Below are 13918 nucleotides of genomic sequence, written 5' to 3' on the forward strand. Positions count from 1 at the left end.
TTATTAATCAGTGTAGCTTCAGAATAAAACTTGTTGTGTGGTAGTAAAAAGTCCTCCAGATTTGTTCTTTCTTTGCAAGATTTCCTTGACTATTCTAGGTCCTTTCTATGTGTACATGTATTTTAGAAATGGTTTTTCAATTCTATCAGAAGTCCTCTTTGAGCATTTTATTTCAAATGCATTGAATTTGAGGCTTTCAATCAATGAATATATCTTTTCATTTATTTAGATATTATTAAAATTCTCTGCACAATGATTTGGAATTTTTAATATAGTCTTGCACATTTTTATTACATTTATTATAATTATTATTAGGATATTGACAGTTTTCTTGCTACTATGTGACAAAAATTGTCCACTGTTGCTGGTATATGAAAATATATAGTTGTATATGGGATTTTGTATCTAACAATTTTGCTATTTTTACTTATTAATTCTACTAATTTGTAGATCTTAGGAGATTTTCCAAGCACTTATTCATATCATCTGCAAATGACGACAGTCCTATTTGAATAGAACTGATGAAAGATACTCATTTTCAATCTAAATATCTTTTCATTCTTTGTCTTGTTGCCTGCCCTAAGAATGCCCAATACAATGTTGAATAACAGTGGTAATAGTGGTTATGCTTGTCCTGGCCCTTAACTGGGAGAAAGTGTCAAATATTTACCAGAGGGACTTCTCTGGTGGTCCAGTGGCTAAGACTCTGAGTTCCCAATGCAGGGGGTCCAGGGTCATGGAACTACACACTGCAAATAAAGATATGGCATGCAGCAACAAAGATCGAAGATCGTGCATACAGAAACTAAGACCTGGCAAGCCAAATAAATAAATAAATATTGGGAAAAAAAGATACAGTTAAAAAATTTTTTTTACCACAATGAGGATGTTAGATGTAGGATTTTGTATATGCATTATATATGCATTATGAGGTTAAGAAATCTCCTTTCTATTTCTAAACTGCTCAAAAATTTAATGATTGGCATTGAACTTTTTCAAATTTTTTTGCATCTACTAATATGATTTGTTCTTTCTCTTACATTTTTAATACATTTAAAGTGATCGATTTTTTATATATTAAGCAAATTTTATATTATAGAAACAAGCATTACCTTTTTACTTTGACTCCTCTCTCTATATATTACTAGATCTGATTGCTATTATTTTGTTTAGTGGTTTTGCATCTAGAAGGTTTATCACAAAATTTGACATGTAACTCCTTCTCTAGTAACATCTTTGTCAGATTTTAATATGAAGATTATGCTGGCCTCATAAACAGAGTTGGGAATTAAGTTAATAATTTAAAATGAGGCTGTTAAAATGGGCACTAATTTAACCTCAGTATCCTGATAAGAAGAGGAAATTTGGGCACACAGAGATACCACAGATAAGCACGCACAGAGGAAAGACCTGGTGAAAGACACAGAGAGAAGGTGACTATCTGCAAGCCAAGGGAAGAGGCCTCAGGAGAAACCAACCTGTTGACATCTTGATCTTGGACTTCCAGCCTCCAGAACTGTGAGAAAATGAATTTCTGTTGTTTAAGCCACTAAATCTCTGGTATTTTGTCATGGCAGCCATAGTAAACTAATACAAAAGGTAATTATGATTTTAATTTCTTTAACAAACTTCAGACTATCTAAACTTTTCATTTCCTTTTGTGTTTGCTTTGTAAGTTGTGTTTATATAGAAGCCTTTATCTTCTATTGACAAAATTTCCCCCCAAACTATTCATTTTATTCTCTGACCCTAATCTTGATATTAGTAAGATCTTTAATGTTGTCCTCTGTTTATTCTAGTTAACTTTTTCTTTTTTAAAAACAACAGTCTTGATTGGGGGTAACAATTTTACTAATTAAAAAGTGAATTTTTCCTTTGTTGATTTTGTCTATTTTTCCTTTCCTTTTCAGTGATTACAACTTTTATTCTCATTAGTTTTTTCCTTCTAACTTTAAGAGTTTAATAAACTTAAAACCTAGCTAGGTTCTCAAGAGGAAATCTTAGATCATTAAATTTCAATTTTTCTTCTTCCTAGTGTGTGAATCTGGAGCTAAAAATTAGACTTTAAGCACTGTTTTAGTTTCATGTCACAGTTGTGATATATCCTATTTTCATCATTTAGTTAAAAATATTTTATAGTTTTAAAAAATCTATTTGATTCATGGGATTATTTAGCACTGTATTATTTAATTTTGCAAAATTTGGGAATTTTCTATTTATTTATGCTATTGATATTGATTTTTATTTAATTATACTGTGCTCAGAGAACATATTCTGTGTGATCTCAATCTTTTGAAATTTACTGAGAGCTGCATTATGCTTAGCATTTGGTGATTTTGTTAAATATTTCATGCATACTTCAACAAGAAAGATATTCTTTAGTTGGGTATCATATTAATCCCATTATTTAAAATTTCCTGACAATTTTTGTCTCTTCGTCCCATCAGTTATTTCTATACAAGTGCTAAAATACTAAACTACGATAATGGATTTTTACATTTCTCCATTTAGCTCTACCTACCCTTTGTTTTCTTTACTTCAAAGCTGTTATTATGTGCATACAAATATAAGATTGTTATATCTTCTTACTAAATTGAACCTTGTGGTTATGAAATATTATTTCTACTAATGCTATTTTCTTAAGAATCTACAAATACCAAATTATTATCACTAAAATGCTTCTGGTCTATCTTTTTTGGTAACTTGTTCTGATATGTCTTTTATATTCTTTTACTCTAATCCTTTTTTAAAAACCCATATGTCAAACTGCATGTCTTATAGAGAACATATAGTTTGGGGTAAATTTTTTTCATTCCTATTTTTTTCATTATGATAATCTTTGTTTTTTAACTGAAATATTTCATCTACTTATATTCAAGATAAATATTTAGTTAAGTTTAACTCTATCATCTTGCTCTTCTTTTACTTTTGCTGGTATGGTTTTGTTCTCTAATTTCTGCTTCTTTGACTCTTTTTAGATTGAAAGTATTTATATTATTTTACTTCTCTTTGGATTTTTACTTATACATTAAAGACTTTAGTATAAATATCTGAACATCTTTTATTAGATTTATTCCCAAGCAGTTGTCATTTTTGATGCTATTGAAATTGAAATTAAACCACTTTTAATTTCCAACTGTTTGTTGTTGGTACATATGAATACACTTGATATATTTTATATTGACCATGAATCCAGCTACCACATTAATTTACCTGTTAATGCCAATTTTCAAATTCTTTATTTTTCTTTAACCTCAAGAATACCTTTTATTATGTCTTGTAATATACATCTGCTAGTGAGGAATTTTCCTTTTGCTTGAGTTAAACCATCCTTACTTTGCCTTAATTTTTCTCATTTTCAAAATTTAAGTGTAATTTTTATACTGAAGAGACCACAAGTCTTAACTATACGGTTTGATGGATTTCTACATATGTATATACTTGTGTAATAATCACCATAATCAAGATATAGAATCTTTTCTATCCTCTGAAAGAGTTTCTAAAAGATTGATATTTATCTCTTATTTGTATAGAAGAATTCAGAAGAGATTCTACCTAGGCCTGGAGGTTTATATGAATGACTTTTTAAATTATGGATTTAATTTCTTTAATAGGCATAGGACAATTCAGATTTCCAGTTGCTTTTTGTGTCCCTGTGGCACATGGCATTTTTCTTTTTCTTCTTTTTTTTGGTATTTTTCAAAGAAGTTATCCATTTTATCAAATGCTTCATGTATACTGACATCAAGATGTTTCTAATACCTTTCTTGTTTTTAAAATATATTTAGGATATATATGAATATAATCTATATTTTTCCTGATGTGGCATTTTGTGTTTTATCTTACTCTCTTTTTTTCTTGGTTAGTCTCACTGGGTTTATCTATTTTATCAGCCTTTTCGAAGAACCAACCTTTTGCTTTGCTGATTTCTTCTGATGTATATCTGCTTTTCATTGATTTCTGCACTTATTTTAATAGTTCCTTCTACCTTTTGCATTTAAGTACCCAGGTTTTTATAGCTTCTTGAATTAGATCACTGATTTTCAACCTTTCCCTTGTTCTAATACATGGAATTAAAGATAAAATTTTCTGTATAAAAACAGCTTTAGCTACATCAGACAAATTGTGATGTATCATATTTTTATTTTCATTCAGCTCAAAGTATTTTAAAATCTCTATTGTGTTTTTTTCTTTGATCAATGGGTTATATAGACCTATATTGCTTTCTTTCTAAACATTCAGAGTTTTCTGGTAGTCTTTCTGGAATATACAAAGACTGAGTCATTGTTATGGTTGGTCTATGTTAGGTTCTCTTTACTCTGAAGACACAGACCTTACTCTTCATTTAGTCTTTACAGCTGGGTTTGTCCCTTACTGCTTAAAAGATATGTTTCTGAAGTCTCAAATAACAGAGTTTATTAACTGGGAGAGGCACGGCTTAACCTCTGTTTCTCAAAAACTAAGCAGCTGATGAATCTACAGATTTTTAGCCTTCCAGCTGCTCTTTCCTACAGAGTTTTGAACTCTTCTTGTGTGTTGGCAATTTAGGAATTAGCCAACACTGTAAGGAGAATTTATACGCAGAAGTTTGAGTTCCTTCTCTGTGGTTCCCTCGTCATCTGAATTTTGACCTTCAGGTCCTATAGACTTTAGCAGCCAAACACTAATGAGTGTCTCTTCAGTTCAGCACAATTGCTTTTTCCACCTGAAGTCTAGTCTATTGATAAAATGCTGCAAAACAGAATGTGTCCCTCAGAGGCAAGCTCTTGTACAACTCATCATGTGTTTCCCTTCTTTCAAGGATGTGGCCCTTCAAGCCATGCCTGTGTTGACTGCTCATCAGTGCCTTTATAGATCTTATCTATGATCAATCTTTTTTCCTCTGTAAAAAATAAATAATATTTTGTCTATGATGAAAAGAAGTAATAGACAAATGAGGGACAAATGAGATTCAATGACAGGGAAAAGGAATGGATTTGACCACTCAACTGTGCAATAAAATTACTGAAGAAATAATCTAGTGTCTGACAGTGCTGCACAATAATATTAACTTTTAAATCTGACTACCAAAATTTGATGACAAGATGTTAAAAATTAATTTTAAATTAAAATTTCAAAATTATTCTTATATCTCTCTATTTCATCATTAAAAAAACAAAAGCTGCTTGATTTTGAACATGGCTCACAGAAATACTGATTTTTTAACACTCATCCATTCAGTTCAGCTCAGTTCAGTCGCTCAGTCGTGTCTGACTCCTTGCGACCCCATAAACCGCAGCATGCCAGGCCTCCCTGTCCATCATCAACTCCCAGAGTTTACCCAATCTCATGTCCATCGAGTCGGTGATGCCATCCAACCATCTCATCCTCCATTGTCCCCTTCTCTTCCTGCCCTCAATCTATCCCAGCATCAGGTCTTTTTCTAATGAGTCAGCTCTTTGCATCAGGTGGCCAAAGTACTGGAGTTTCAGCTTCAACATCAGTCCTTCCAATGAACATCCAGGACTGATCTCCTTTAGGATGGACTGGTTGGATCTCCTTGCAGTCCAAGGGACTCTCAAGAGTCTTCTCCAACACCACAGTTCAAAAGCATCAATTCTTCAGCGCTCAGCTTTCTTTATAGTCCAACTCTCACATCCATACATGACCACTGGAAAAACCATAGCCTTGACTAGACGGACCTTTGTTGGCAAAGTAATGTCTCTGCTTTTTAATATATTGTCTAGGTTGGTCATAACTTTCCTTCCAAGGAGTAAGCATCTTTTAATTTCATGGCTGCAATCACCATCTGCAGTGATTTTGGAGCCCCAAAAAATAAAGTCTCTCACTGTTTCTGTTGTTTCCCCATCTATTTGCCATGAAGTGATGGGACCAGATGCCATGATCTTAGTTTTCTGAATGTTGAGCTTTAAGTCAACTTTTTCACTCTCCTCTTTCACTTTCATCAAGAGGCTCTTTGGTTCTTCACTTTCTGCCATAAGGATGGTGTCATCTGCATATCTGAGGTTATTGATATTTCTCCCAGCAATCTTGATTTCAGCTTGTGCTTCATCCAGCCTAGCATTTTGCATGATGTAGCTCTGCATATAAGTTAAATAAGCAGGGTGACAATATACAGCCTTGATGTACTCCTTCTCCTATTTGGAACCAGTCTGTTGTTCCATGTCCAGTTCTAACTGTTGCTTCCTGACCTGCATACAGGTTTCTCAAGAGGCAGGTCAGGTGTTCTAGTATTTAGCAATGGTCCAAATATGTATCATATTTTGAGTGTACATTTAATTATAACCTTATTCAACATTATAAGGCAACATAGAATAATTTGGATTTGGCCACACCTTCCCATCACACATGTTATTGCTGGAGTTTGTTATTGTTATTTGCTGTTTGTTATTGTTATTCTTGTTGTTATTGTTATTGTTTTGAATTATAGCATCATCTTATTTTCACATCGTGAAGTGTAGTCATTATTAAACAATGTTGTTTTAGGCATGCTCTCCCTATTTAGCTCTTCTCATGTGTTATGAATGTCCTTGCTCACTACAGCAGTTTGCATCGCATTCTTTCATCAGTTCTAAACTCTCATTCATTCATTTACTTCTTATTTCTTTCATATCTATGCTTCAAATTGTATATCTATGCTTTTAAATGTCAATGAAAATATTTTTCAGTTATGGTTTTATTAGTCTTTTAACTTTTTATTTTAAAATAATTTAATTCTGAAATAATTTCAGATTGACAGAAAAGTTACAAGAATACAGACAATTCCTGGCTAATCCAGTCCCCAAATGTTAGCATTTGTATTACTGTATTTTCCTTTTCTGTCTCTATCATATATAAGGGGGAAAAGTATACACACACACATATATATTTTTAAAACACACACTCTTAAAATTATATATATCTTAAAGTACATATATACTCATAATATATATTATACATTTACATACAATAAAAATGTAATCTTCACCTGTCACTAAATCGGCTGGATCACTTGGTAACTGTGGAGAGGGCATCCTCTCTTCATATTACTTACTGAATTCCAGTCCTTGATGGTTAATTAGTAATAGAAGAGAGACAATGCCCAGTGTGTAGGAGAATCGAACCTCAGTCTCCATCGGACAGGTAGAGATGCACACTACAGAACTAATGTGGAAAGACAGTATGCTACTCTAGAGGAATCTCCATACAATTGCTTACCATTGTCTTTATTAATTCACTGTGCAAGCTATGCTTCCTGCTATCAACTATACATCGTGCGATTCAGTTTCCAAACCAAATATATCCATGTCTAGCCTTAAGTCCATTCCAGTTCCTCCCTCACTTCCCAGAACTGGCAGCACAGTGGGACGGCCAGCGACGGTGCTCTATGAGAGCTTTACAATAAAAGACAAAAAGGGAAAATAAAACGCTCGCTCGCTCTCTCTCTCTCTCGATAGCTGCCTTTTTGGTACACTGATTCCTAGCTACACGCGTGGCCATGACTTGAATTTGGAGAACACTGGAAGTAGTTGCTAAAAGGGTATCTGTTGATTTCAGAGAGATTTTTAAATTTCCAAGGCAGAGTCGAAGTAAAAACTTTGCCTTGTAAAGGTACGTATTACGTAGCTCGTTTTAACAAGCTTCAGCGTTAGAAGCACACGCCGTAGTCGGCAGGATTCGAACCTGCGCGGGGAGACCCCAATGGATTTCTAGTCCATCGCCTTAACCACTCGGCCACGACTACACTGACAACACCCTTTCCGTTTAAATTCTTAAATACAAATTTCACTGGCCGATGTCATGGGAAAGAACAAAAATGAGCTTGGTGCAAGAAAACGTACTCTTGCAAACTGAATAGAAACCCTCAGGTGAAATGCAAGTTTGGCATGGAGGTCAAATTCTCTGGGCAACTGTCGGGACAGAGAGCACTAGAAGGGGAGTCCTCACTGCATCAGCAGTAGCTTTTCGAGTTGTCAGGAGTTAAACAGCCCTGATAGGGGTAGCTTTTGTTTGGAACTTCCCTGCAGGCACTGAGGCCCCTTAGAGAACGCTAGTGGCTTTCAGGGTGGGGCTCAGTTCCCTGATTTATGTGCTAAGTAAAGACTGAGGGAAATGATGCACAAAAGCCTCCTTGCATCCCACTTGTTCTGTGTCCCTAAGTGCTTCAGCCCACATCAATCCTAAGGGAACGCCAATTCCATTGTGTTTGTACCGTGCTTTGTATTTCACTATATGCTTCCACGCTTGTCACGTTAAGAATAAATTTTATAGATGTTCGGTGAGTTCCTGTCGCCCCTAGAACATGGCTACCTTCTAAAAAGAAGATCTTAGTTGGATTTTTACCAAGATAGGAGTTCATTTTCTCAAACTTTAACCAATGCAAGTATGTTTTCTTTCCCTCTTCTTGTTTTCCCATCTGAGTCAAAAGCTGACAATATGAGTTTTCCTGGGCCAGTCCAGTGCAAACATCACTGTAATTGGCTTTTGTCTACTTCCTGGTGTTTTTCACTAATAATTTAAGAAAAGAGGAAAACAATTGCAAACAGAGAAATCACATCACCTAAACAGAGAAGTGAGGAGGAGGGACCAGGAAGGAGAAGGAGGAGAGGAAGAGAAGAGAATGAGGTAAAGGCAGAGAGATCTAAGATGTCCAGTGGTCTTATGGGAGACAACCTGTTCTGAAGGGACAGGCATGAAGCAGTTTTGATAGAAACTATGCTAAAAAGATTGCTGTCCATAGTTTACACATAACATGTTATTTGGTGTACATATTTTTATCAAGTATATATATTCTCTGAAGTCATTTGGAACACTAGCTTTGACTGAAGTTAGGTATCAAAGAAAACCTTTGTGCTTAAAAAAATATATATGCAAAACAGGAAGTAATTAGTGATGCATCTGAACCAATATTATTAATCAACAGGTTGATTTAGGATAACAAGGAACAAGGATTGGACACAGGTGCAACTTTGTTTTTCTAGACTTAAAAAAAAAAAGTAAGCATGTCAGAATGGATCTCAGTAAAGGAAGAGCCAGAGTTGAGTTGTAAGAAACAAAAAGTAGTGTAGTTATTATTTTAAGCTGAAATTGGAAACAACCCAAAGTCCATCTACAGGCAAATTGAGAAAAGGCAAATTGAGAGTCTTTTTCACTGTAATATCACACCACAAGGAGAGTGAAGGAATTACAAGTACACATAACCCCATAGGGACAAAATTTCACAAGCTAATAGTGAGTAGAAAAAGTCAGACAAGAAAGAACACATATTATAGTGCATTCCAATTTTTGAAAGTTCAAGAATAGGTGAAATTAATGTATGGTATACAGTAGAGATGAGGGTAATGATTACCCTTGAGAGGACATGACTGGGAGGTCCCACTACACTTGCAAGGAGTTTTAACTAGGAGTTTAACAAGAAGAGTAATGATTTTAACTCTCAAATTGGATGCTGGGTACATGGGTCTGTTTGCTGTGTGTAAATGCATTGAGTGCTTTGCTTTCATATGTTTTTTGAGTGTATCCATTAAGCTTTGGCAAATATCTTTTGAAAAATAATTCATCTATTATGATGTAATACTTTTGCTGCCACTAAAAGGTATGTTATGCATAAATATTTATGACATACTAAGATTTTCATTATGCATTTTCTTGAATAAAAAATCTAGTTATTACCAAAATTCTGGCCACTGTGCAAGTTCAGTTCCGTTCAATTGTGTCTGGCTCTTTGCGACCCCATGGACTGCAGCACGCCAGGCTTTCCTGTCCATTACCAACTCCCAGAGCTTACTCAAACTCATGTCCATCAAGTTGGTGATGCCATCCAACCATCTCATCCTCTGTCATCCCCTTCTCCTCCTGCCTTCAATCTTTCCCAGCATCAGGGTCTTTTCAAATGAGTCAGTTCTTCCCATCAGGTGGCCAAAGTATTGGAGTTTCAGCTTCAGCGCATCAGTCCTTCCAATGAATATTCAAGACTGATTTCCTTTAGGATGGACTGGTTGGATCTCCTTGCAGTCCAAGGGACTCTCAAGAGTCTTCTCCAACACCACAGTTCAAAAGCATCAATTCTTTGGTACTCAGCTTTCTTTATAGTCCAACTCTCACATCCATACATGACTACTGGAAAAACCATAGCCTTGACTAGACGGACCTTTGTTGGTAAAGCAATGTCTCTGCTTTTTAATATGCTGTTTAGGTTTGTCATAGCTTTTCTTCCAAGGAGCAAGTGTCTTAATTTCATGGCTGCAGCCACCACCTGCAGTGATTTTGGAGCCCCAAAAAATAAAGTTTCTCATTATTTCCATTGTTCCCCCATCTATTTGCCATGAAGTGATGGGACCAGATGCCATGATCTTAGTTTTCTGACTGTTGAGTTTTAAGCCAACTTTTTCATTCTCCTCTTTCACTTTCATCAAGAGGCTCTTTAGTTCTTCTTCGCTTTCTGCCATAAGAGTGGTGTCATCTGTGTATCTGAGGTTATTGATATTTCTCCTGGCAATCTTGATTCCAGCTTGTGCTTCATCCAGCCCAGCATTTTGCATGATGTACTCTGCATATAAGTTAAATAAGCAGGGTGACAATATACAGCCTTGACGTACTCCTTTCCCAATTTGGAACCAGTCTGTTGTTCCATGTCCAGTTCTAACTGTTGCTTCTTAACTTCTCAAAAGGTGGGTCAGATGGTCTGGTACTCCCATCTCTTGAAGAATTTTCCACAGTTTGTTGTGATCCACACAAAGGCTTTGACATAGTCAATAAAGCAGAAGTAGATGTTTTTCTGGAACTCTCTTGCTTTTTCAATGATCCAACAGATGTTGGCAATTTGATCTCTGGTTCCTCTGCCTTTTCTAAATCCAGCTTGAACATCTGGAAGTTCACAGTTCACATACTGTTGAAGCCTGGCTTAGAGAATTTTGAGCATTACTTTGCTAGTGTGTGATTTGAGTGCAACTGTGTGGTAGTCTGAATATTCTTTGGCATTGCCCTTCTTTGGGATTGAAATGAAAACTGACCTTTTCCAGTCCTGTGGCCACTGCTAGTTTTCCAGATTTGCTGGCATATTGAGTGCAGCACTTTCACAGCATCATCTTTTAGGATTTGAAATAGCTCAACTGGAATTCTATCACCTCCACTAGCTTTGTTTGTAGTGATGCTTCCTAATGCCCACTTGACTTCGCATTCCAGGATGTCTGACTCTAGGTGAGTGATCACACCATCGTGGAAATATCTATATGCTGCTTACAATGGTTGCTTACTTTTTTATATGTACACCCAGTTGCTAACACTATGAAGAGAAGTCACTGAGGACAGAAATTTTACATATACATTTTTTCAATACATGCATATTTCAACTTGTATTGGAAGCCTCGTTTGTAGAAGGTGTAGCTGAAATTTTTCCAAACCATTATAAAATGGTTTCTCTTTGCTTACTCTGCTTAACACTTCTTTCCTCTATTGTCTTTTTCCTTACATTTTGTACTATAAACAGTGCAGAGAAACCAGGGAGCACATTGACATTTATCTAGGAAATTTGCTCAGCTAAATATTCAAGTTTATTGCTTACAAATTGTTTTTCATCCCACAGAAGAACACAATTCAGCCAAGTTCTGTTACTTTACAGGCATTACTTTTCTAATTAGATATCCAATTTCTAATGAGATGTCCCTCATTTCCCGCTGAGACCTTACTAGAAACACTTTTAACAATTATATATTTTTAAAATTAATATACTTAAAAAAACAGTTTTAGGTTTACAGAAAAATCCCATCTGGGCTCACCACTGCCCCCCTCCACTACCCAATTTTTCCTATTAACATCTTGCATTAGTACAATACATTTGCTACAACTGATTAGAAAATATTGATAAATTATTACTAACCACAGTTTACATTAGGGGTTCACTCTGTACTGTTTGACACTCTATAGGAGAGTTTGACAAATGTACAATGATATATCCACCACCACAATGTCATACAAAATAATTTCAGTGCCCTAAAAATCCTGTGCTATATCCATTCATCCCTCCTTCCCTTTCCAAACCCCTAGCAACCATGGATGTTTACTGTTTTCATAGTTTAACTTTCCCTTAATATTATATAGTTGGACTCCTACAGTATGTAACCTTTTCGCTTTAACTTGTTTCACTCACCAACTTGCATTTAATGTGTGTGTTTTTTTGGTAGCTTGATTGCTCATTTCCTTTCATTCAGTTCAATTCAGTCATTCAGTCCGACTCCTTGCAGCCCCACGAACTGCAGCACCCCAGGCTTCCCTGTCATTCACCAACTGCTGGAGCTTGCCAACTCCTTTCATTGCTGAATAATATTACACAGCAGGGATATACCAGTCTATTTAACCATTCACCTATTGAAGAACATCTTGGTTGCTTCCAAGTTTTGGCAATTAGGTGTTTGTGTGTGTCTAACTTTTCAGTTCATTTAGGTAAATACCAAGGAGTACAATTGCTGGATCATGTTGTAAGAGTGTGCTTAGTTTTGAAAGAAACTGCTAAACTGTCTTCCAATGTAGCTGTACCATTTTGCACTCTCACTAGCAATGAATGAGGTGCATTCTTCTTAAACTTAGGAAACTGTTCATCTCTTTACTAGCAAGCCTATTGTTTATTAGAGATTAAAAATGGGAGGTTGGGACCACATTACTAAATTCAAGTCCCAGCTTCCTCATTTACTGGTTATGTCACCTCGGACAGGCTACTCAACTTATCTGTGGCTTAATTTCCTCTGTAGTAAAGAAGAAATAATAATAAACAACTTAATAAAGATCGTTTTAAGAATTAAATGTTAGGTATAAAGCAGTCAGAACACTGCCTGGCACATAGAAACTATTAAATGATAGCTGATTTCATGTGTTCTCTTCTTCCTGATGGGGAATCATACACATGTTGGCTTTTCATCCTCTGTCCTTCATATGTATCTATCACTTTCTTCTATTTCATTCATGTTTTTCTTATGATTCACACAGCTTTAAAAGAATATCCTGCATACAACTGATTCACTTTACCACAGCATCAATTCTGTTCTTCTCCAGTATGATTTTAATTATCTTCCTTCATTTTAAACATGCTTGCACGTGTTTTAAACCCCTTTCATCCAGTGTTTTTATTTCAACTTGTTTTCTCACAGCTTTCATTCGTTTCATTTAGGCCATGTCTTCTTACAACCTACTAAGAATTGTTTACTGAAATTTTCTATTTCTCACAGTAGGTCTTTTCTGAAATCTGCTTCTAGATATTGTTCCTTTTCCTTTTACTATAATTGTTCTTCATATACTCAATGTTGGAATTTTCAAATTCAGTGTTTTGTCAGTTAACAGACTGGGTGACTTGACCTTAGCCCGACTATACAAATACGGAGACGCAGAGAAGTAAAGTGCTTGGGCCACATGTTTAAAAATATAGAAACCTACCTACTTCAGTTGGATTTTTTTCTGCCAAGGACACACCGACTGGCGTTGGGCTCCATTCGCAACTACATTACATGCTGGTTGAAGTAGGCAAATACAATGCACTACCGTAGGGCAAAACATGGTAAGACCACGGTTTAAAACGTGCGTCGCAACCTATTTTAGAGTCAGGACTAGAATTTTTTAAACAAAGGAACAGAACACTAAATACAATGCCGGACAAAGAATAAGGGCAAGTAATGCATTATGAAATGCTTATTTACGTTTCTGAGTTATATTTGTATATAAAAGTGTATTCTTACAATCAGTCCAGTCACAAAATCTTGAGAGCCACAGCTCTAACGAAGACTTTTACCTGAGACATTTAGGAACAAACATTGGCGGGTAGAATTGCTTGATCCCGCTCAACGAGATCTCACACGTTGGCTGAGGCCTCTGGGAAATGGAGTTTAGCGTCGTGGAGCATTCTGGGAATCATAGTCCTGCATGCCCTCGGAGCGCCGTTTACCGCTAGTAA

At 35.7% G+C, this 13918-nt stretch overlaps 1 non-coding gene across 1 annotated transcript; it reads right to left on the bottom strand.

Moving 5' to 3' along the window:
- Nucleotides 1-7641: 7641 nt before the first annotated feature.
- Nucleotides 7642-7723, bottom strand: TRNAS-AGA (transfer RNA serine (anticodon AGA)). Its single transcript has one exon. It is a non-coding gene; the product is annotated as a tRNA-Ser (tRNA).
- Nucleotides 7724-13918: the final 6195 nt, after the last annotated feature.

This window comes from Odocoileus virginianus, unplaced genomic scaffold (assembly GCF_023699985.2).
Source record: "Odocoileus virginianus isolate 20LAN1187 ecotype Illinois unplaced genomic scaffold, Ovbor_1.2 Unplaced_Scaffold_29, whole genome shotgun sequence".
In the NCBI taxonomy this organism is placed as follows: domain Eukaryota; kingdom Metazoa; phylum Chordata; class Mammalia; order Artiodactyla; family Cervidae; genus Odocoileus; species Odocoileus virginianus.